We start from the raw sequence: 24127 nt of genomic DNA on the forward strand, positions 1-24127 counted from the left end.
TCCATTTCTTTTGTCACTTGACTGCAGTACGAAAAAGAAGAGAGAACATTTTGAAGTCAATATAGACTATGGATATTTAATTAGCTATTGATATGCTGCATATTCTTCCATATGATAGTATCAGTGTAGGATTGATAAGCTACGCTTATTTCACACAGACTTGCATTTGCCATTTTGCTGGCATTTCTTTTTCAAGCACAGTGGCTTTGCTGCGCTCTGAAAGGCAGGTACCAATGCAGGAACACAAAAAGAAGAAACTCGTCTCAGTTCGCCCACAGGATGGACGAGTCACAGCTGCAGCTAGATGCTCTGACCAATTTGACATACTTGCATCAAATTGGCACACGATCTTACACTAGCCGCATGCTGCACGCGAGTCAGAACACACACCACAGATCCTGACATTGCAGTCCCTTTTGAATTTGCCCTGTTTTTTCAATTTTATTTTGTTGCTTTTTCTAACCACTGACAAATGAAAAATAACATAGATGCTGTAGGCAATACGTGGTCCACTTGAATGTAGGCTTTGCTCATGAATTTGCCACACAGCTTGGTGGTGGAGGGGTCTGTGCTGTATTGTCTGACACTGGACACATTTAATCCTTCCAGTGAGCAACTCTGTGTAAGTTCAGAGCTCCTTCACATCCAAACCTGCTTTTTAGTTCCTTCTTAATTAACAGTCACACTTTTCAATTGCAACAGAATTTAAAAAAGGAAAATAATTTATTAAAATGGGTCTACTGGGCCTCATTCCAAGTCCAGCGGTAACTGAGCCTGAAAAACCGGCAGGTTGCTGCTGGACTTGGAATGAATTACCGCCTCCTTGATTGCCGGAATCACCAGGGCATTACAACCCCAGTGACATGGTAATTCCGGAGGCGGAATTCCATAAATCCCCATTCCCATGGAGTCCTTTAGGACTCCATGGGGATGGGGACAATGGAAACACTGGTTCCGTCTATGATGGAGCCAGTGTTTCCATTTCCGTCTGCAGGCTGGTGGCGTTACTCCCGCCAGGTCAGACCTGGCGTGAGTGACACCACCCACCTGCAGAACTCATAATCTGCCGGTCCGGAAACAACGGTGGCGGAGGGTTTACCGCCACCGCTGTTTCTGGACCGGCAGGGTCATAATGAGGCCTGGGGGACTTTTCAATTTCTTGAGTTTGAATTATAGATCGGGTTTAAGTTAAATTTGTTACTTTTTGCTTAGAACATACGCAGTCAATAACTTTATTCGGCCATCAAAGTGCATCCTAACATTAATTTTCTAAAAATACAAAGTAAAAAAAAACATCCAAGCATAACGTAAATACAGGAAGCGTAGAAAAGTGGCTGTCAACAGTAGAGGGAAGACCAATGGAAAGAGGCCAGTCCTATTGATAAAAGCCCCCCAATCGGAGAATTTAACTGCAGTAGACCCCAGTGCTCATTATCCCAAAGGAGATAGGTTCGCAGCAGTTAGGGGGGTATTAACTGCAGTGTGCCTCAAACAGCCATCAGCTACTTCTTGTGGGTACTTGCTGTATGCGATCCCACCCTGTGACACCCCGCCATCCCGCCCAGTTCTTTCCAAGATCCCTTTGGTCATTCTGCCATCCCAAAGGACCAACTTCACTGTGTCTGGGGAGTTCTAGACCTGGCCTCGATTCTGAAACAATCTTCCGTAGAGTCTCTCGAAATAAACGTGCAACCTCTCATGGACCGCAACCAATGCAGGCACTTATTCTGTAGGGCGTCTCTTGGTTCGAGCTTGGGCTCTAACAGTTTTGGCACCCATATAGGTAGATTGTGGTAGTTCAGAGCCCACCCTTGACAGATAGCCAAGATGTGTTCCCTCTATGGTGTTGGGTTTATGGTCCAGAGACATTTGGACTTTGCTTGGGACCATTGTGAGGCTTGCTTTGCAGCTGAGGGAGACAGTGGCTTAACAAAGGGTGGAATAATACAGTTCTGGGGCTTGGTTCTCGGTTCCAAAGAGGTGGGAGTGGAGGACAATTGTTTGCAAGCCCTACGTTGGGGAGCAGCAGGATCTTTGTAGATTCTGGGTTCATGGAGGCCTGGGCCTTATTGCACTCCAGGAGTTGATTAGTCGGACCCTTGAGCACATGGGGATTAGTAACAGAGTCCTCCTGTACCCTATTGCCTCCCTTCCCCTGATTATTTGCTAAGACCAGGAGTAGTTTCCTCATGGTTGTCTGCTCAGCCAGCACATCAACAAGCACCAAGTTGCACTTACACCTCCCAATGGAGCAGGTGTCCTCAGCTGTCAGGTCAGGGCTGTGATCCACTGCATTGCATATGAGGTTATGTTCTCTAAGTGGGGATAGACAGAGAAAAGAGCTTCCCCCAGAGCTTACAGAGGGAAATTGCTCCCTCCAAGCACCGCATGAAGAGCCCAAAACCTCCGAAGGGCTGAGAGCAGAATCAACAGCATCAGTGTCACAAACCATGGGGTCCGTAGGGGTTGGAGCTTCAGTACACATAGGATGGTCGGCCAGTGTGCCAGTGGCCATTGCAAGATCAGGGGTGGGGTATGAGACTCTGGGGTAGAATCACATGGTTGTGAGCACCCCACAAGGCTTTCCAGAGGCAAATTCCCCATCACTCAGGTTTGCGATTTCGCAAGACCTTGGCAGACTGAGTCAAATGGTGAATTCAGGGAGGGCATGACCAGCGGCATGGCCAGGGTCTTGAGGAGGGCAGGGTCATAATGGTGTCCATCAACGGATAATGTTAAAGGCAAGGGGAATCCAGCTGTGCCCTTATCCATATCAGCGTCCAGCCCAGTAGATGTGTTTACGATATGGTCTGTTTTAAGCTCCTTCGAAGGACCAGCCGGACAGCGTTGCCTCTTCACAGTCAGCACCTTGCGTTGGGATTTCGGGACGGGGTTGGAATGTGCATCCAGGAGGGCATAGCAAAAAAGGAGTGGAGGGAGGGGCGAGGGGGGAACTGCATGAGCTCCTTAGATAAGGGACAGAATAAGTTCCAAAGAATTTCAAAGGTGGTCCAGGAGAAACGAGGCCACAAGGAACACAGATGAATTTCAGAACAGGATTTACAGGATTGTCTCTCTGCGTGCATGCATAGTTCTCACCTCTCTCCTCAGGCAGGTTTCTATGCCGTTCAAAGGTCCAAGAAGTCGTCCAAAGTGGACTCTCATCCCTGCGCCGTACAACTGCGGTGCCAAACATCACGCCCTTCCCCCGCCGCGGGCTTCACCGCTGCAGGGTTGGGCCATTGCTTTAGTTCCCAGGGGGCTTGGCCACAGGTAGCTGAGTGCATAGAAAGACCCAGGAGGGGTCTGAATCACAGCAAACACTGCACCCCTGCCTCGCCGCGGGCTTCACCGCTGCAGGGTTGGGCCGGTGCTTTAGTTCCCTGGGGGCTTGGCCACAGGTAGCTGAGGTGCATATTCAAATGGTGTCCAATGAAATGCGCGCCACTGTTCAGGCCACCTTTCTTAATTCCTTTTATTTGAATTGTGGGTTAGATTGCTGTGAGTGAGGGCACCCCACTTTTATGGATATGTTAACCTTCTAAAGATGTCCTGATACTCTCTTCGGATTCTTGCAAGGTCTATGCATCTTTTCACATGGGTGACTTCCATATGCCCGGGATGGAAAATGCCCCGATTAAGGCACCAAACGTTGAGGGCAATCTTAAATCGGTATTCTGAAATAATTACAATACAGAGTTTACCGTGCCCAGTGTACCTCTCCTCCTCCTGTCTGACCTTAATGTGAGATCGTATAGTTATGGCGTTTTCATTAGAACTCATGAGCCACTTACCCTGCTGTACCGGCTGCAATATAATGCACCTGCCCCACCTGCAGTGCCCAAATTAATCAATCCCACCTCCAGAAATGGCTTCTCTCTCTTATAATTTCCCGCACTTGATTTCCCATTTACTGCCACACTAGTGGGAAAGGGCTCCCAAGGAGGAGGATAACTAAACATCAGGATGAGTACGTGTTTTACAGTACTGAATACTGTAGAAGGTGTGAGTGCCCTTACTGTGCATGCCAACCATCCTTGCTTAGGAAGCTGAATTCCTGATTTGTTCTTTATATCCCTATTACCGCCCTCTTAAATATCACTCATCCTAATGCAAGTCAATGGGCACATTCAGCTGTACCAGTGTCCCTCTCCACACCTCAAATAATTGTGTGCTTCTGTACACTGCCATTCTTGTAAATTACTTTTTTAATTGAGTCATTGTTTGAAAAGATGAGTTGTTAAGAAGGATTTCTGAACTCTGTCTAGGAGGGGCAAAGGTTCGGAAGTCCAACCTAGTTTCTTGGAACAGGTTAACCTCTGAACAAGCCAAACCAATCAGGGTAGCTATGGCAGGCGGTCAAGACTAAGTCTGAGGAGGGGTGAGGGTGACTGAAGGACCTCAATGAGCACACAGAGCAAGGACACTTACAAATTACTCCAGACAGGTGTTATATTAAAAATATATGCATATTTATTACAAGGCCTTTGTAACACAGACTATAGCAAAGAATCACAGTAACACTAAGTAAACCAATTCATCACACTTAATACAATATATATACAAGACCAGGGGGGTCTAAAGGGATGACTGCACGAAATATGTTAACCTAGAGGGGAAGGAAAAAGGCAGTGCAGTCAATCTTTAGTCCCAATTCAACATCAGTTATTCGCCTAACGAAGAGGCAGTCCAAGTTCTAAGAAGAGTGGAGCTGGGTGCTCAATAGTACATGCGTGCCAATGCATGCGGTTGTTCCAATGGTCAAAGCAGGGTCTCTTTAGGGGTCTCTAACAGCTCGGGAAGGTGGATAAGGTGATGAAGAATAAGTTCCCACTATTCAAGAAGGACCTCCACTTGAAGGCAGAGGCAGTTCGAGAGTTCGGGATGGAGTCTCTATTTTGCAATGGCAGTGGACAGGAGAGGGGCCCCCAGGGGCCACTTGTGCGTAAAGTTGGGCTCTGGTGCTAGGGGCCACCGGTTGGGGTAAAGATTACTCACCGGTCCCTGAGGCAAGGAGACCCAAACTTCAGCAGGTTAGTCCAATTCGGTTGCAGGTTCGACGTTGGCAAAAAGGATGTCTCGGCACCTTTTAGTTCCTGAGTTCCAGCGAGGATTCCCAAATGGGACAGTGGTGATTTCTCCACTCCGGGTGGATGAATTGCCGCAGTTTCACTGCAGCAGGCTTCAGGGGCAAGAGCGTCACAAATGCAGCAGACTTGCAAGGGACGTTGCCGCAGCAGGGAAACACGGTAACCGCGCTTACTCCGGTCCGGACGCACTCGTCTCACTTCAGACCTGGGAATGCCAAGTGTACAAAATTCGGTGTGAGGGTGTCGTGGACACAGAGCTAGCAGTATACCAAGTTTCGAGGGCCTCCTCAAAACGACGACGGAGACATAGCAAAGGTCCTGCGTAAATTGGTCAGCCCATTGGTTGGCCCAGGGACACTTCCGAGAAAGCTTACTTGCAGGTTTTTAATGAAGGTGCCGAGAGTAGTTGGTCCCACTATTCCAATGTGACAAAGCGTCTTCGCAGACCTTCTAGGATGACCAGATGCAGAGGTGTCCCACGGGACGACAGCGGGTGAAGGATGCCAAGCCTTCCAGCGGGTCACCAGCAGTTCCTCGACTCAGCTTCATAGTTGCAGGATACTTGGATCCTATCCTTTGTTCAGTGAGAACTCAGGAGATCGACCTGGTAGTGGTGTTTCCAGCCTCCTCTTATCCAAAGTTCCCTTTGCGCTGAAACTGAGAGGGCCCAATGGGAGATCTGCTCACAAACACTCACTCCATACGTGGACCAATCACAGACCACGGTGGTCTCAGGTATTCAGGATACTTCAGACTCTCTGGCAGCCAGGATGCGTATTGGGACCAGACATCCCAGCCCACATCCTGGAGGCACACACACAAGGCATGCAGAAGCCCGCAAAAGCATTGGGATTCGCAGGAAAATGCCTGACCAAATAAGGACTGGCCTGGGTCGACTCGACCTGGGGAAGGTGAAGGGGCAAGATTGCCAAAGGACAGGACAAAACCTGGTGGCATGGCCATTTTGGGGCCAGGCCACCTATTCGTGCTAAACGCGGTTAATGCAGTTAACATGGCAGGAAAGGGTTAAAAATAATGCGAAACTATAGCTGCCACCAGTCCTGTCCATGACACATCTGCACAGTTTATAAAAAGTCCAGCGAGAGTATCTAGGGCCTTTGGAAATGACTATAGACCCAAGTATACTGTATAGTAAGATACATTGCACACTTGTTACATGTTGCACAAAAGTTGCAACATGAGGAAAAGGACAGTTTCCCCATAAAAAGTGAGTGAAAGCCCAGAGGAGTGCAGCTGAAGGCTGTGCTTCTCTGGCAGGGGCGTTGCTAAGGGGGGCTAAGGGGGCTATAGCCCCTGATCTTTTGGTTGTAGCCCCGGATAGAATCTCAGGAGCTACAGCCAAAAGACTAGCTAGCCCCCAGTCCCAACAGTTCTGACATCAGCTTAGCCCCAGGTCTTTTCCAGACCTAGCAACTCACCTGTTCTCTGCTAAAGTCAGTCAGTGGTGTCTAAACAGCAGCAAAAAGTTTGGGGGTTGACACATGGAGGGAAAATTACATACAATAATGAAATCTTTCCTAACATGAGTGAACCATAAACCAGCTCAAATCCTTGCTGACCTCTCATTATGGGACCAGGAATTGCCTTATATGCTCTGGAAGCTCTTGCTTGGAAATGATGGCATGCGGCTTGAGTTAGACTTTACAGTTGTCTTGAGCTGAGGAGGGTGCTGCTGGTAGTGGGGTTAGCGGTGTTAATAGCAGGTGTGTCTACACTTCACATATCATCCTGTTCTTACCAGCATGACCTTTTCTATTTCAATCTATAGGCACTTATCCATTCCTGGATTTTCAATGCATTCTGGCACTGGGAATCCTGGTTTTATAATGGGAAAAAGCAGACTGGTATCCCCTGCAAAGAGATTGTAACCTGAGTAATAGGGCTGTAATCCTGATGGAGTAAAAAGCAGCCTTACATTATGCACAGTGTGGCTGTGCATGGTTTTGTCGACATTGCAGTAATGGTGTGTTTATGTTACGTTCTAGGCTGTCGTCTATGATCCATGAAGTTAACTAGAAGAAGCAGGTGCTGTACACAACACAGTGGATCAAGGCAATTGGGGACATGCAGTTCACAGACGAGGCATTGGCCACAATTGAGTAGTTCAATGGGAGGGCTTTTGGGATTTGAAGCCATCTACCTAGTAAACCACAACCAACCCATGTTCCATAGTCACCTTTGAGTGCATAACACCACCTTCATAATGGATACCATTGCCTCCAGGGCCCTTGTTCCACCTTTGCAAAGGTTCAATCCCCAGGACACCTGAAAACTTAGCATAATACAGGACAATGAACCAAAACATATATAGGCTGAGGGGTTTATTGCGAGCCAGGATCTTTTCTTGGGTTGAGACTCGGTCTGAGTAGCTGGACTTAAATCCATATATATAACAACAAGGACCGTTTTGGGATTGCCTACTGGGGGTTGCCCAGTTCAATAGTCACACTTAGGAAACGCACAGTTTCTTTGTTAAAAAAGATGATTCGAGTGAGTACATGTCTCCAGCTTGGCTTTCAAGCATATGTGAGTGCACTGTCTCGTGCTAAAAATCACATGTTGGGCCATAGCCATAGGCTATGAAATGACCTAACCTAGAGGACAATAAGATCACCCAGAGTCAGTGCATTTGGACTATGGATCCCCAAACCAATTAACCCAGAGGGTCCCACCTTTACGAAAGAATCGAGAGAGAAAGACTCACCAAAGAATGTCATTTGTTCTTCTTTTTTTAACACTTCTGCACCTGCCTGACAGAGAAAACCCATTAAAGATTCCAGTTCTTTTCATCTAGAAAGCAGCAGACACATGGCCCACTCTTTATGTGGCCTAACATGTGTTTTTAGCACGACACAGTGCACTCACATATTCTTGAAAGCCAAGCTGGACTTAAATCCAACCTAATAGTTAGGTCTGGGATCTCTATCAGCCATGGCTACAATACAAGCTCTGAAATTAAACATATATATTGAACATAACTATTGCATCACTGGAATATTCACGTTATAAAAACACCATTGACAATATTGAACCTAGTCTCATGGAGCGTGTTTATAAGGGTCTATTGCATCAGCCAAAAACAAACCTGAAAGAATAAGCAGAAGGAAGGCATTGTAGCACCATCGTGTCAAGTACCATTGATGGACCAAAAAAAAGAAAAAGTAGCACCCGGAACTCAGCACTCAGTTGGGTATGAGTGGGTGGGTAGGGCAAAGGAAGCAAGGGAGGGCAGTGCCAGTTCAGCAGAAGTTGTGTAGAAGCTGATGTACCGGGGAGCATGGTAGGGGGGTCACTGAGCAGTGCAGAGTGTTTTTGTGCACTGCATTGGTTGCCATTTCGACTGCCTTCAAAAATATGCTTTCCCAAACAACCTACAGGATGCCTGTGTTATGTGTAGGACATGACAATATGCCCCATGCATTCTGGGATATATGGTCCCAGAGCTATAAAGGGGAACACATATATGTACTGTCTCTACTTCAGCACTCACTGCCCCAAGACACATAATGCTGACTCCTTGGCCCCCCTGACTGGCCTGTACTGTACAAAAAAAGAATACTGTAAACACAGCAGGGAATAAATAAATTAATAAATAATGAATAGGTAAAAATCCATGTACAACGCATTCCCTGGCACCAGGGGCTTGTTTCTCGCACTGTGGTCTCCAGTTTCTTATGGGCAGACCTGGCGGTCTGGTGTGAGCTAGTGCGAGACGCGGGCGTAGGTTCAGCATGCAGCCGGGTGGCGGAGTTCACCAAGAAGAGCAATATCTGAGGGATGGCATAGGGGTACTGCGGGTCACCTTTCAGCCCCTACTCTAGGTGGCGGAGTACAAAAAAGTGTCAAGTGACACCGGCAATAGAGTGTATGACTTTATTCAGTGTCGTGTAGCACCTGCCCTAGCTTTTAATAGAGTCCAATATGTTTGTATCTGTCTGAAAAACATTTGACAAAAAACGCTTTACAGTGCATGAAAAAAGCAGGGGATAAAATGAAACAAATATTAAATAAATAATTCAGGTGTGAAATGTACTATGACTGAACACATTCACTGGAGTCGTGTGCTTACTGTTCTGCATGTACTGGGCTGCTTTACAAAACAGAAAAAAGCAGGGAATGAATAAAAACATAAAAGAAATAAGAAACATTAACTATTGCACACGTTTACCGCGCTTATTTCGGGCGCCAAACAAATATTCGAGTAGATCAAAACAAAAACCTAATACATTAACCCAAAAAATAAATAACAATAGCATACTCTACAATACACACCGTCACCGACAAAATAAAAAAAGATCAAACACTGCTGCCCAGTTGTTTGTGGGGTCACCCAGTTGATGAGAAGCTCAACCAGTCATGAGGGATTTACCAGACACAAACTCTGGACCGCAGTCTGTTATGGGTACACCAGGGGGGTGCTCACCTCTGCATTCAGTACACCATGGGACATGCATGCCTACTTACCTACATCGTATTCTCCGCCTCCTCATAGTGAATGTTTGACAGAGACAGCACATGCGTGTGTGCTTGCTTTGCATGGAAAGGATCCATCTTGTAATGAAATGATCAACAGGATCTTGGCAGCTGAATGTGACATTCATGATCAATGGATTAGGGCCAAACTAGTGGCAGCATCTGTCGGTGAGAAGGCTGATAAAAATGTTGCTCTCAAATATAGTATCTATCTGTATTGATCAATATCTATCTGCATCTATTGGTATCCATGGCTACTGGAATCAATGCATACATTGCTGCGTCTGCACTGAAATGAACCAATCAGAATGCATCTTTACCTGCATCTGTTTGTATCTGGACGTGTTTCTGCCTGCATCTAGTATATGTCAGTAACTACTAGAACCTATCACTCTATGTGTTTATCCACTAGTGCTATATCACACAATAAGATCTCAGGTTATGATTCACAATTACTTTTAATTGTTACAGTTACCAATCGTGTAACACTCACCTAACTTGGCCTCCAACAGATCTAACTAAATCCTCGTGACATGACTAACCCTAGGTTGCGCTGATGGGCTGCTTATCTAGGGTACGGGGATAGGTCAAGCGACTAGCCCTATCGCTATTCTATTGCAGTCACCTTATCTTCTAAAAGACACAAAAAAAATGTATTTTTCTTTGCTTCACAATTAAGAACAGTAAAACATCATAAGTACATGAGTCTGTTCAATTGGCTATAGAAACGACTTTTGTCCGTGTTCCAACTCAACATCACTCGATGGTATTCTGGTTCTTGTGTAATGTTATTAGAAGGAATTTTACATCCTATAAGTAGAGTGTTTAGAGAAATCACTGACTAAAAGACCTTTTTTACCAACCCTATGGTCAATTCCTTTAGAGAAAAAGGTCAGATCGGGCCTACCGGTTTCAGTGGTATGTAATGTTTTCCCACTTTCTTCAGGGCCACAGCACTGTCTTGTGTGCTGTCAACAGAAGGGGAGAAAAAGGATTTTTCTCTTACAGTCAATCACCCCACCCTTGCTTGGATAGTGCTAGACTCAGTTGTCATTGTGGGTAAGGCGACTGATGGTTCTCACTTGGATGCATTTTGATTTTTGCATTCCTGTCCACCCTGTTAGGTAGAATGTCGATGGGAAGAGAAACAAGATTTTCTCCCTTCCATGAAGAGTGGAGCGGTCTGCTGCGGTGTCAGCAAGCCGCCTCAACTGTCTGTTTGCTGCCACACTTAGAAATGGCAGTAATGTAGAATTAAGCACTGTATAAAAACACAATATCAGTGTTTGTCCGAATGTCTAAGGAAGGCATTCCAGGTATTCTTACATCTCCTGGTCCTGACTTGAGTGCAGGCCCCCACTTTCATCTGGGGCTGCACTGCCTTCCACACCATCCTGTAGTGTGGGAGCAGGAGCTCCACACTAACATGGCCGCTGCACTCCCCCCTGCTTGCCGAAATACCCACTCCTGCAGCAGACCTCCAACAAGTCCTGCCAGTGGCTCTTTGCCTCTACATATCCCGAGACAGCATCTTGCCGACAAGCAAATTCGGCTGAGTCCGACTCCAAAGGCCATCTCAGAAGGCCTTTCACCCCTGTCTGGGCGCATACAGCGCATCGAAGCTACATTTTATTCATCTCAATACTTGCTTGGAACCCTAATTATTCTCAAAAAGAACCTTAGCTGGAAACTCCTTACAGCTGAGGCAGCATCGCTGTGCAAACTGCTGCAGTGCAAGGTAAGGAGATTATCACCTGCGACTTCTTTGCATTGCCCACCTATTGTCGCTCCAAACTTCCCTGGTACTGTTGCCACTCACATATTTATCTGAAAGGCCCTAGTTCACTCATGCATCGATTTTGCTTCTACCACCCCCTTCTCCTCCGATGCATGCAAGTAACTGTCACTTGCATGCATCGGAGGGGAAGGGGGTGGTAGAGTAGCGAAGTCTGCTACAACCCGGCATACAGCTGAACTACTCCATCCCCATCTGCCTCCAACACGAAGATCACATGCAGAACTAAGCTGGGCACTCCCCCCACCCCCGCTTCCAGCGGTAGGTGACTGACTTGCTACATTTGTGCAGCAGCGTGGCAGCCATCAAAACTATATTACATCCAATCCACCCTAACACTATGACTATTCTTCATTCATGTCTTGACCTGGTAGCCTTGGGCTGTATTTTGCTAAATATCTTGTCTGCGTCCTTACCTGATGTAGTCCCCGTCAGCATGAGGCGTGGCTTTGCCAGACTATGCGCCACTACCAATGTTGCTTTTTACCTACCTGCACTTGCATACCTGATGTAGCCAATTGTACCATGAGAAGTTGCTTTGCCAGACTATGCACCACTACCAATGTTGCTTTTTACCTACCTGCACTTGCATACCTGGTGTAGCCCTCTGTATGAGACGTGGCTTTGCCAGACTATGCACCACTACCAATGTTGCTTTTTACCTACTTGTGCTTGCATACCTGGTGTAGTCCTCTGTATGAGACGTGGCTTTGCCAGACTATGCACCACTACCAATGTTGCTTTTTACCTACTTGTGCTTGCATACCTGGTGTAGCCCTCTGTATGAGACGTGGCTTTGCCAGACTATGCACCACTACCAATGTTGCTTTTTACCTACTTGTGCTTGCATACCTGGTGTAGCCCTCTGTATGAGACGTGGCTTTGCCAGACTATGCACCACTACCAATGTTGCTTTTTACCTACCTGCACTTGCATACCTGGTGTAGCCCTCTGTACCATGAGACGTGGCTTTGCCAGACTATGAACCACTACCAATGTGCTTTTTACCTATCTGTACTTGAATACCTGATGTAGCCCTCTGTACCATGAGACGTGTCTCCGCCAGACTATGCACCCCTACCAATGTTGCTTTTTACTTACCTGTACTTGCATACCTGATGTAGCCCCCGTACCATGAGAAGTTGCTTTGCCAGACTATGCACCCCTACCAATGTTGCTTTTTACTTACCTGTACTTGCATACCTGATGTAGCTCCGTACCATGAGAAGTGGCTTTGGCAGTCTATGCCACACTACCAATGTTGCTTTTTACCTACCTGTACTTGCATACCTGATGTAGCCCCCGTACCATGAGAAGTTGCTTTGCAGACTATGCACCCCTACCAATGTTGCTTTTTACTTACCTGTACTTGCATACCTGATGTAGCTCCGTACCATGAGAAGTGGCTTTGCCAGTCTATGCCACACTACCAATGTTGCTTTTTACCTACCTGTACTTGCATACCTGATGTAGCCCCCGTACCATGAGAAGTTGCTTTGCCAGACTATGCACCCCTCCCAATGTTGCTTTTTACCTACCTGTACTTGCGTACCTGATGTAGCCCCCGTACCATGAGAAGTTGCTTTGCCAGACTATGCACCCCTACCAATGTTGCTTTTTACCTATCTGTACTTGAATACCTGATGTAGCCCTCTGTACCATGAGACGTGTCTCCGCCAGACTATGCACCCCTACCAATGTTGCTTTTTACTTACCTGTACTTGCATACCTGATGTAGCCCCCGTACCATGAGAAGTTGCTTTGCCAGACTATGCACCCCTACCAATGTTGCTTTTTACTTACCTGTACTTGCATACCTGATGTAGCTCCGTACCATGAGAAGTGGCTTTGCCAGTCTATGCCACACTACCAATGTTGCTTTTTACCTACCTGTACTTGCGTACCTGATGTAGCCCCCGTACCATGAGAAGTTGCTTTGCCAGACTATGCACCCCTACCAATGTTGCTTTTTACTTACCTGTACTTGCATACCTGATGTAGCTCCGTACCATGAGAAGTGGCTTTGCCAGTCTATGCCACACTACCAATGTTGCTTTTTACCTACCTGTACTTGTGTACCTGATGTAGCCCCCGTACCATGAGAAGTTGCTTTGCCAGACTATGCACCCCTACCAATGTTGCTTTTTACCTACCTGTACTTGCGTACCTGATGTAGCCCCCGTACCATGAGAAGTTGCTTTGCCAGACTATGCACCCCTACCAATGTTGCTTTTTACCTACCTGTACTTGCGTACCTGATGTAGCCCCCGTACCATGAGAAGTTGCTTTGCCAGACTATGCACCCCTACCAATGTTGCTTTTTACCTACCTGTACTTGCATACCTGATGTAGCCCCCGTACCATGAGAAGTTGCTTTGCCAGACTATGCACCCCTACCAATGTTGCTTTTTACCTACCTGTACTTGCATACCTGATGTAGCCCCCGTACCATGAGAAGTTGCTTTGCCAGACTATGCACCCCTACCAATGTTGCTTTTTACCTACCTGTACTTGCATACCTGATGTAGCCCCCGTACCATGAGAAGCTGCTTTGCCAGACTATGCACCCCTACCAATGTTGCTTTTTACCTACCTGTACTTGCATACCTGATGTAGCCCCCCCGTACCATGAGGCGTGGTGGCTTCGACAGACTATGCACCCCTACCAATGTTGCTTTTTACCTACCTGTACTTGCATACCTGATGTAGCCCCCTTACCATGAGAAGTTGCTTTGCCAGACTATGCACCCCTACCAATGTTGCTTTTTACCTACCTGTACTTGCATACCTGATGTAGCCCCCCCCGTACCATGGGGCGTGGTGGCTTCGAAAGACTATGCACCCCTACCAATGTTGCTTTTTACCTACCTGTACTTGCATACCTGATGTAGCCCCTGTACCATGAGAAGTTGCTTTGCCAGACTATGCACCCCTACCAATGTTGCTTTTTACCTACCTGTACTTGCATACCTGATGTAGCCCCCCCCGTACCATGAGGCGTGGTGGCTTCGACAGACTATGCACCCCTACCAATGTTGCTTTTTACCTACCTGTACTTGCATACCTGATGTAGCCCCCGTACCATGAGAAGTTGCTTTGCCAGACTATGCACCCCTACCAATGTTGCTTTTTACCTACCTGTACTTGCATACCTGATGTAGCCCCCGTACCATGAGAAGTTGCTTTGCCAGACTATGCACCCCTACCAATGTTGCTTTTTACCTACCTGTACTTGCATACCTGATGTAGCCCCGTACCATGAGAAGTTGCTTTGCCAGACTATGCACCCCTACCAATGTTGCTTTTTACCTACCTGTACTTGCATACCTGATGTAGCCCCCGTACCATGACTGTGCACCTACTCCAATCTAGTATTTTATGCATGCCTATACACACGCAGAAGCCCCCATACCAAGAGGCGTGGCTCCGCTAGATTATGCTTTTAAAGATCCACCTGTATGTCACTACACTTATGCATGCACTTTTTCACACTTACTTTAACTAGTGCGTTTGTGCGCTGCTGTAAATGCAAAAACAAATAACTAAATAAAAGTTGAGGAAATGTCACTTCTTGCACATTGCACTTGTCTTGTATACTTTTAGAGCCCTCACTCTTTCAGAGAGCACCTGTTTGAGGACCGGCACAGTTCTTGAGTAAATGACAAATGAGCGCAGTTCTTGAGCGAATGAACAAATGGGGCAACAATGCTGCCACGTGCAATGTGGGCTCGGTAGGTGTTATTGCACACCAGGAGCCCTGTTTCAGGATCCCTCTGGCAGGTGATGCTGCAGGAGCGTAACTGAGGTGTGTGGTAGCAGGCAGAGATGGAAGCTTTAGCCATGGAGGCCAGACAGGATCCAGGCAACAGGGAAGCGCCACAAGGGAGCAGGCACAAAGGGAAAGCTGCAGGAGTGATAAACTGGTGTGCCTGCACAGCACAAGGCAACATGGCCATCCAGATATGCTGCTGCAGGGGTGCATGAAGAAGGCATTCTAAGGGTATGTTTGAGTACTGACTGGAGAACAAGGAGTACTGTGCAGGAGTAAGCTGCCTGAGGAGCACAGAAGTCATGTGGGTGTTGAGGTCTTACTCATGGCCAGCAGGAGGACAGAAAGAGCTTGCCACCCATATAATGAGTATCTAGTAAGAGAATGGGCCTCATTACGAGTAGCCCAGTCCGGAAGAAAGGCCAGAAAAAATGCCGGTAATTCCGGCTGTGACGTTTTTGTCAAACCAGGTTACTACGAGTCTGCCCATAGGGGCAGTGAACAACCGGCAGGCCTGACCGGCCGGTAGTTCAGACCGCTACCAGCAGAAAAATCCCTGAAGCACTGGCAGTGTCAATAACAGTGCCAGAGCTACAGTGGTTCCCATTCCATGGACCATGGCAATGGGAACTTACCGTTCCGCCGTCGCCCGTAATATCCCGCTAATACTGGGGTATCAGGGAGCGGAAACAGTAAGCTAAGGCTGCCGGTAAGCCGCCGGTGCTACCAGCGGCTTACCGACAACCTTGTAATGACCCCCAATGCCTGGTAGGACAATATACTAATGAATGTAGCGGTTGTGCGGTGCACTGTACTCCCAACTAGTGTCATCTCAGTGTAGTAAAAGAATAGTAAATGGCCATTGTGTGTATGGTGACAGAGCTTTTCATTGATGGAGAAGATTGTGGGAATGTGTACCATCGATTAGTTGAGGATAGAAGGAAGGAAGTTAGAGATAGGAACTGGCAACATCTGGGAAAGGCAGTAGCAACGTGACTGAAACATTTTGGCAAATTATTAATACAGGGCACTACGTGGGTCAGAAACGTTTAGAAGCCAGTTTGTGGGTGGACATTTACTCAGGGGTATACTCGGGAGAGGAGGGAGGTGTGAAGGGAGGACTCATGGGGGAATAGAAGGAGTTGCCCGCTACTCATATCAGTGAAGTTGAAGTGACCATTCTGTTGCAAAAGAAACTGTGCATCAAGGGATAACAAACATACATGTTATGCTTGCTTTACCCATAATAAAGCTATCATAACTTTTATTATCTGTCTAGAACGGCCTACACTGAAAGTATATAAATCACCTACATTAAATGTAGGCCAGTCTAGCCAGGTTATACCACATATATTTGTTTTACCCTTGATGGCAAGTAAAACATGCCCCGCCACATAGATAGGAAAGTGTATATGCAGACTGGCACTGCTACTGTCAGTTTGCATATACTTTCTTAATGTATTTTTTTAAATTCACATCAGATTTAAAGCAAATGTGATGAGTATTATTGCACGGCTAGTCTGGCTTGCATTGGTGGCTCCAGTCTAGCCATATATTCTTTGTGTGTCATGGCAGTTTTGTACTTTGCATCAAGGGGAAAAGCAAACATAAGTGTGTTTGCATGGGGCACCCGGCTGTCTGGTAGAGCCAGTCTGGGTGTTTTTTCCTTCTGTATCATTGCATTTTTTACTGGCATATATTGGTGCAGTATGCATGGACATGAATGGGCTCAGCCAGCACGAACATGTTTTACATACTGGCATACAATGTGGGCAAATGCATCATGCCAATGTGTTGCACAATGGTCCTGTGCACTGCTAGTGACTTTCATCTTTTGGTTTTTTTCATGTGTTACCATACAAAACTGATTGTAAACAGTGTGGCTTTTTACTCGATTTTTCACAGAAAGTGCTGTAAAATTATACATTTCAACTCATTATTTCGAAAAATGTTCTCGGGGGGGAGGGGTGGATGGAACTGCCCCGAATCACCCTTGTTTGGGTCGCTGTGCTCGGTCACCCCTGCATGTTAGGCAAATACACGTACGACCCCTCCAGTTTAAAATTACACTTCCCCAACCCTTACGCCCTAATGCCAAAATGTCTGCCTGACTTTTTGCTATCAGTAATGCTGTACACTGTAAATGTTCATGACTATGTAATGTGCCTAATGACATGACCATGTAATAAGAAATGGAGCACGTGCCAGTGATGGTACCAAAGTGCATTTAGCAGGCTGTTGGCTGCAGCGTGGCTGTTTCCTGCTCCTCTTACACGAAGGATGGCATGAGCGAGAAAACTTTGCCACGCAAAGAACTGAGATGCTGGTTGCCATTGTGTCTTTCTCCACTGCGGGTTATTATTGCGACATCATCGCCATTTCCTTATTTTGCATCTTTGATGTAAAGCTCTATGACCATTCAATTGCATGTTTTCTCCTTCTTTGGATTGCTTAGAAAAGGGGCTTTAGGCGACTGCATTGTTGTCACTGTCTCGGATCACGCTCTTGTGTGGGTATAGTTACACTAAACGTATTGCCTTGTGCGGATACATTTACTCTTTGTATACAGCCTTATATCCTTTCAGATTTGGGCACAAATAGATCCGCGTGCACGGCGCGATTATGACAGGCTATGTTATGATTCCATCCAATTGGATATGTAAACCTTTATTTCTACCACAGTTTCTAATTAAGCAATAAGCTCCGAGCCGCGGGGGCATTACTGAGTCAGGTAATGCCCGAGGCCCATAGTTATAAGCCTGATTGAAGCGATTGCTATTGCTATTAGTACCCCGGCCCGCAAGACTGGGGTACTAATAGCATTTTTTCTGTTCCGAAACGCTGCAGCGTTTCGGAACAGAAAAAAGAAATTGCTGCAACGAAAGGGAAAACTGAGTCCGTTTTGCCTTTTCATGGCGGCCATCGGGAGCGGACGCGCTGGGTTCAGAAGTGTTCCCAGCGCATTCACTCCCGAAAAAGGAGAAAAAAGAAGGTAAGTGGGGTTGGGAGGGTAGGAAGAGTATAGCTTGCAGTGGAGGCGGGGTGGAATAAAGAAAATACATACCTGAATCCCTGGCGGGGGATGATTGATGGCAGCCTCAAGCCGCGTGGAGTCTCGGAGCGGAGATTGCCCCGTTTTGAGCCACCTCATTGGCTGACGGGCTGCGACGCCCCCCGCCGGGATCAAAGGATGGGATTCCCGGGCGGGTAAAGCCCCGGCGAGAGCCAATCAGAATGTTTGTTACATTCTGGTTGACCCTTGCCGGAAACGGATGCATCGTATATCGCATTTCCAACGTTCCTATTATGGGTGATGCACTGAAGCTCCTGTGCACTATGACAAGCATAAGGCAGAATCCATTTGCTGATTGCTGTGCTCCTATTTTGGATGAGGGAAAGGGGTGTTTCACTGTTCATTTCCAGATGTTTTTCCATTGCTTTACCAGATGTTGTTGCATTTTGTTTTACCAGGTGTTTTGTATTGCTTTACCAGATTCCTATTGGGCCCCAGGATGCCAACTTTGAACCAGTGAATCCTCCTACAGACCTGATGCATCATCCACAAGAGATTGGCTGAAACAGGCCCGTGCTACCTTAACTCAAGCATCACCAAACACCTCAGAATGTGGAACCCGGAGCCCTCCATGCAACACCACCTGGTGTGCTTTCAAGGAAGAGCATTGGAAGTGTTTGGAGAAAACACCAGATATTAAGTATGAACTTTGTTGTAGTACATTAAAAAAACCTCAAAAGCATGGTGTTGGCGTACCTCCACCATAGTAGATATGAGAGAAAGACTTGTCTGGCACATCAATGTCACAGCAAGACGTATGTAGCCGTACCACCAACTCTATGAACTTTTACTTAGGACATCAACATTTTTTATTAATTATTATTATTATTATCATTATGAGTTGACGACAGTGGTAAAATATCCACGTTTTACCACTCTACCAAATTCTGAGTTTCAGGTATGAAATTCATCTTATTCACCAGCATTTATGTGTGCAAGACATTTCTTCCACACAAAAGAATTACCACATGCGGTATTATCCATAATGTATTTCTGCATCTGGTAACAGCGCATTACCCCATTGGATTCCTGTGGACTCCAAAAGGAGGAATAACAGCAGGGTCTGCATGAGTCGGCATCGTGCGGATCCTTCCTGTAACCTCATGTTTACTGCGTCCAGAAAAGTAAATGAGTTTGGCAGTATTACCAGGGTTAATACTCCCAAACCCCTAATCAGTTAATTTGTCTTATTCCCAGGAATATCCATGTTAAAGGGAGGACTTGAATAATGTGCCCTAAGGTTAGATTAAAAAGGAATGTACAGTTGTGCACTTTAATTATTTACCAATTGTAACCTTTGTCAGTTTCTATTTATATTAATGTACTGGGTTGGAGTTAGAAATGATAATGTGTTATTTATACAAAGCGCTTTACAGAGCACATATTTACATACAATATCATCCAACCGAAATTGGTACTCATTTATCAATCTCGGAAGGGTGAAAGGCTGATTTGGTCTTGCCGGGATTCGAACCTGCGACCTGCAGATCACGCTCAGATCACAGCAGCAAGCACTCAACCCGCTGAGCTATCTTACCGGTTATGATGGAAGGATGCAGACAAGACACAGACCAGCTGTGAGTCTTGTAGGTAGAAAGTCCAGGAAGACTTATCTTACATATGAACAGTTCCAGTTACTCTTAAACTACAAACAGGAGAAACCACCCACTGGCCATCCTCGTGCCCTCACAAGTGGACAACTTTCTCACCATATATTCTGTGGGGCGAGGACTCTTCTAGATATTTCAATTTTTAACCATTTTGGGAGGTTTCTAACAAATGCTTACATAACAAAGAATTAAGGATCACAAAAGTAACGTATATATATGAGCTCCTGAATTATTAGAGATGGAACTTACATCAAAAAAACTGAAGTTGCCCCTATGTCCTATTGATTGAATTAACTTTGTGGCAATCGACTCCAAAAAGTTCAGGTTTACTGAGTATGTGGTTCTCAGCCGCAGACTAGATTGAGTCCCACAAATATTGGGTTTACTGTTAATGTATCCCTGGTCCTGAGGAAGGTCTGACATTTTCTTTTGTATATGCTGAAACGTGTATGTTGGATATTCTTCCTGACCAAGCCCCTTCTGATCAGTCTACCTGTCCCCCTGCAAACATGTCTAGGTGAAGTTGATGCTACTAAACTGGTTAGCTGATGTATTGGGCTTCCATGATACACTTACTCTGATTGAAATATGATAATGCTCTATTGACTGTCCAATGGTGATTGCACATAAAAATAATTCTGTTACCGTTGTGTTTGGGTGTATTTTTATGAGTTAATAATCTATTGAGCAATCAATTGTGTTTTAACGAACTTGTGAAGGTTTATCTTAAACCATGTACAACTAAATAATTAATAGAAAAACAATTCTAATATTTGTTTTTTCTTGTTTCCTATTTTTGCTTGTTCTGTGTTTAATGTGTTAACTGTGCTACTGTATTGATTTAGAACTGCCAGTTAAATTAGTTTTATTTTTTGTCTAAAATATTTTTTCTGAACTTTGATGGTGCACTGATTTTGAGAATATTGCAACAATTACTTTTTTATTTGAGTAATTACAATTATTGTTCTAAATTCTTTGTGTCTTAGAGTTTCCGAAGTCAATATATGAATTAGCTAAACATTATTTTATAAATGAGTGTCAAAACTTTTTTTCATTGATTGATTAATGGTCTCCTTTAAAAATACTGCTGCAATTGAATGCTTGATGTAATTGTATTTCCTTGAAATTCATTGTAGTATGTGTCCAACAGGAATACCCTCTTTGTGAGCATTAATGATCCTGATGCACGCCAGCTCTGCCCCCGCTTGACACATTCAGAACACTCTCACACCAGGCTCTCACCAACACCCCCTCGAGGTGGCCCTTCTAGTCACGCTCCAGCATTCTATCAGCACTTTTTGAGGGCCAACGGGACAAGACAGCTTTCAGCCAGTCACAACCTAGTGCTTCTCTCCAGCTACCTTTTTGTACTTCTGGTCGGCTCTCTGGTACACACTAGGTGCTCTAAAGCAGCCCACTGCAAGTTGGCACTATTAAAAACTGAAAACTGAAATAAAATCATCTAAAATTCCCAGAAAACATTTGAACAAGTGATTATTTTTCGATCCCCATGCATGCTCTCTACCTGCAGAGGACGGGTGCACACCACCATACAGCGCTTTATGGTGGACACCACCATACAGCGCTTTAGCGGACACCACCATACAGTGCTTTAGTGGAGACCACCATACATATAATTTAATGAGTGGTCTTCCTCTGCTGCAAGGAATATTTTTCATTGAATGCTGTTCCAAAGCGTACCACGATACAGGGTTAGTTGTAAGGGGTTAATGGTCAAGGTTTGGGGTGAAGGATTAGCGCTAAGAGCTCAGGGGTAACCGTTAGACTTGAAGGATTAAGGTGAATAGGAGTGAGGTTTAGAAGCAAGGACTGAAGTGTTAGTGGTCAGGGATTATGGGTGAAAGTGAGGGGTCACTTTTTGTGTCTTAGAGGTTGGGGGAAGCCGTGTTGTTTGTCGAAACTAATGTACAAATATTTGATATTGGTAAATAAGGGAAGTAAACATGAAGCATTAAGACTGTGGTGGAAAATAGTGGTGACAACGCGACAAGGAAGTTGTAGATTTCCTTCAGTAGGTGTCATGTGGAATACAAGTGAACTATCTGGAGACAGAAAGTGAAACCCCTCCGGAGAGGTCCATGTTCCAGCATCCCCAGGTGTGGGGTAGCTCGACATTTACACAATGAAACTACCTCTCACACTGGTATCCCAAGTAGCAGTATTGTTTGTGTGTTCACATCATCAGCAGCAAATCCACCTCCTGTAAAGAAAAGAAATGAAATGATAGCGAATCATTTTGTTATTGGAAAGGATGGCTTGTTTGTCTAAAAATGAACAAAGATTATCGTCCACAGCTGTGACATATACCAGCAATTAAATACTCAGAACCCTGCCTCACCAGTCTTGAACATCTGGCATTTATTTATTATTGCTTCATACAGCGCCATTTGCAGTGCGATTTCCTTGTGCCGGTCTCCAAGAAAGAGGGAGGGGGAACAAGACAAGGAGATGGACATTCAACTGGATTTGTAACAATCAGATCAGAGTAAGTGCCAAAAGAAGGGCAAACAGCCCAGAGGAAAGGCGCTAGAGGCCGGCAAGAACATCTCAAGGGATGAAGGTCCATAACAGTTCTGAGAAGTCACTGCTAAAGCGAGGACGTAGGGTATGACCGGCAGCTGTAGGCTGAAGGCTATTAGACCAGGGAAGACCACCCATCGAGATCAGAGAGGGGGCCATGCTGCCAGAGCTGAAAACACAACCACAATACGACTGCCATGGAAAAGGTCACTTTCCATTAGCATGCCAGGAATAGTATGGTAACGCCAATCCCAAAAGGAGCACAAGGAGAGAGCAGCACTGGAAACATGAACATGCCAAGGAAATAGAAGAACATGTGTGCCACGTGGTAGCATGTGCCCGTCGAAAGGCGATGACGCTGCAGGGGATAGCAGAAGAGACCGACGATGCAGGCATCTACCTCCAGCGCACAAAACACACCATAGTGTCTGGGCACTGGAAAAACTTCTTATCAGCAGTAGCCCATCGCACTGCGACAGGTCAAGAGAAACTATAGGCCTTGTTTGGCATCAGGCACTAAATGACTATGCCAGAAGAAGGGATCATGCTCAAGAGACACTGCATCGTCCTGCCAGAGGTGCTAGAAGAGAGGGCCCTAGCACATGAGGCACACCAGGGCATTGTAAAGACTCAGGCGTATCTCAAGTCACCCGGTGGATGCCAAAAATACAGAGCAGATAGTGGTGGAACTGGTCGAGACCTGCGCAGCATGCCAATCATCAAGGAGGCAAATGGCGCCAGAACCCATTGCAAAGGCGCCCAGAAGCAACACAAGAGGAGAGTCAGTCAGCGTGGACTTCTGTACCATCGCCGGAGAACACTACCTATTTGTCCTAATAGACGAATTCAGTAGGTACCCGGAAGTCGAACACATTAAGCTCACAGATGCCCCATCCGTCATAACAGCCCTGGAACAATTGCTTGTCAGTCATGACATACCATGGACAATGAGGAGCAGCAATGGGCCCCCCTTTACCAGGTGCGAACTACAGCAGTTCCTGAAAAGCCACAGCATAGACCACCAGAGGATTACCCCATGTTGGCTGCAAGCAAACGGAGATGCAGAAAGGTTCATGGGGTTACAGAATAAGTCCATAAGGATCGCAAAGGGCCAACAACAACCGTGGCTGCCAGCCGTGTATCGATTCCTCAGGTCTCACAGGTAGACCCCCACACAACTACACGAGTCAGCCCTACTGCACTGATATTTGGAGTACCTATTCAAGTGGAACTGCTGTTACACTCAAACTGGGGCGGCCCTGAACCCGACACACCACTCATCGAAGAGGCATGAGAGGAACGGAATGAAAGGGAGATCCACGCTCCTCGAGCACAGCAACGAGAACACTATGCTGGCGACACTGTGCTAGTCAGGAACCTGACACCCCCAAGTTAAATGACCCTGTCGTATGAGTCGCGCTTGTGGACAGTGCTCAACTCTGAACTCAGCATGATAACGGTTACCAAAGGGCAGGAAGTAGTAACGTGTAACATCTCCAATTTCCGCAAAGTGCCATCAACACTCTGGAAGGAACAACCCCTAACATACAGGAGGGAGCTGAAACACTGAATCCGCCAGAGGAACACCCCAAGGAGAATGACAACACACCTTCGCAGAATGAGGCGCTGCCATTTCCTTATCTCGACATGGAATCAAGCGAAAACAGAGGAGAAGGTGAACACGAGAGAAGGATCCACACCCGTTATGGACTACGTGAGAGACCTTGTCCATCATCCCGACTGCGGGGCTATGTC

The sequence above is a fragment of the Ambystoma mexicanum genome, chromosome 12 (genome assembly GCF_040938575.1).
Source record: "Ambystoma mexicanum isolate Mex_15411 chromosome 12, UKY_AmexF1_1, whole genome shotgun sequence".
NCBI classification, from domain to species: Eukaryota; Metazoa; Chordata; class Amphibia; order Caudata; family Ambystomatidae; genus Ambystoma; species Ambystoma mexicanum.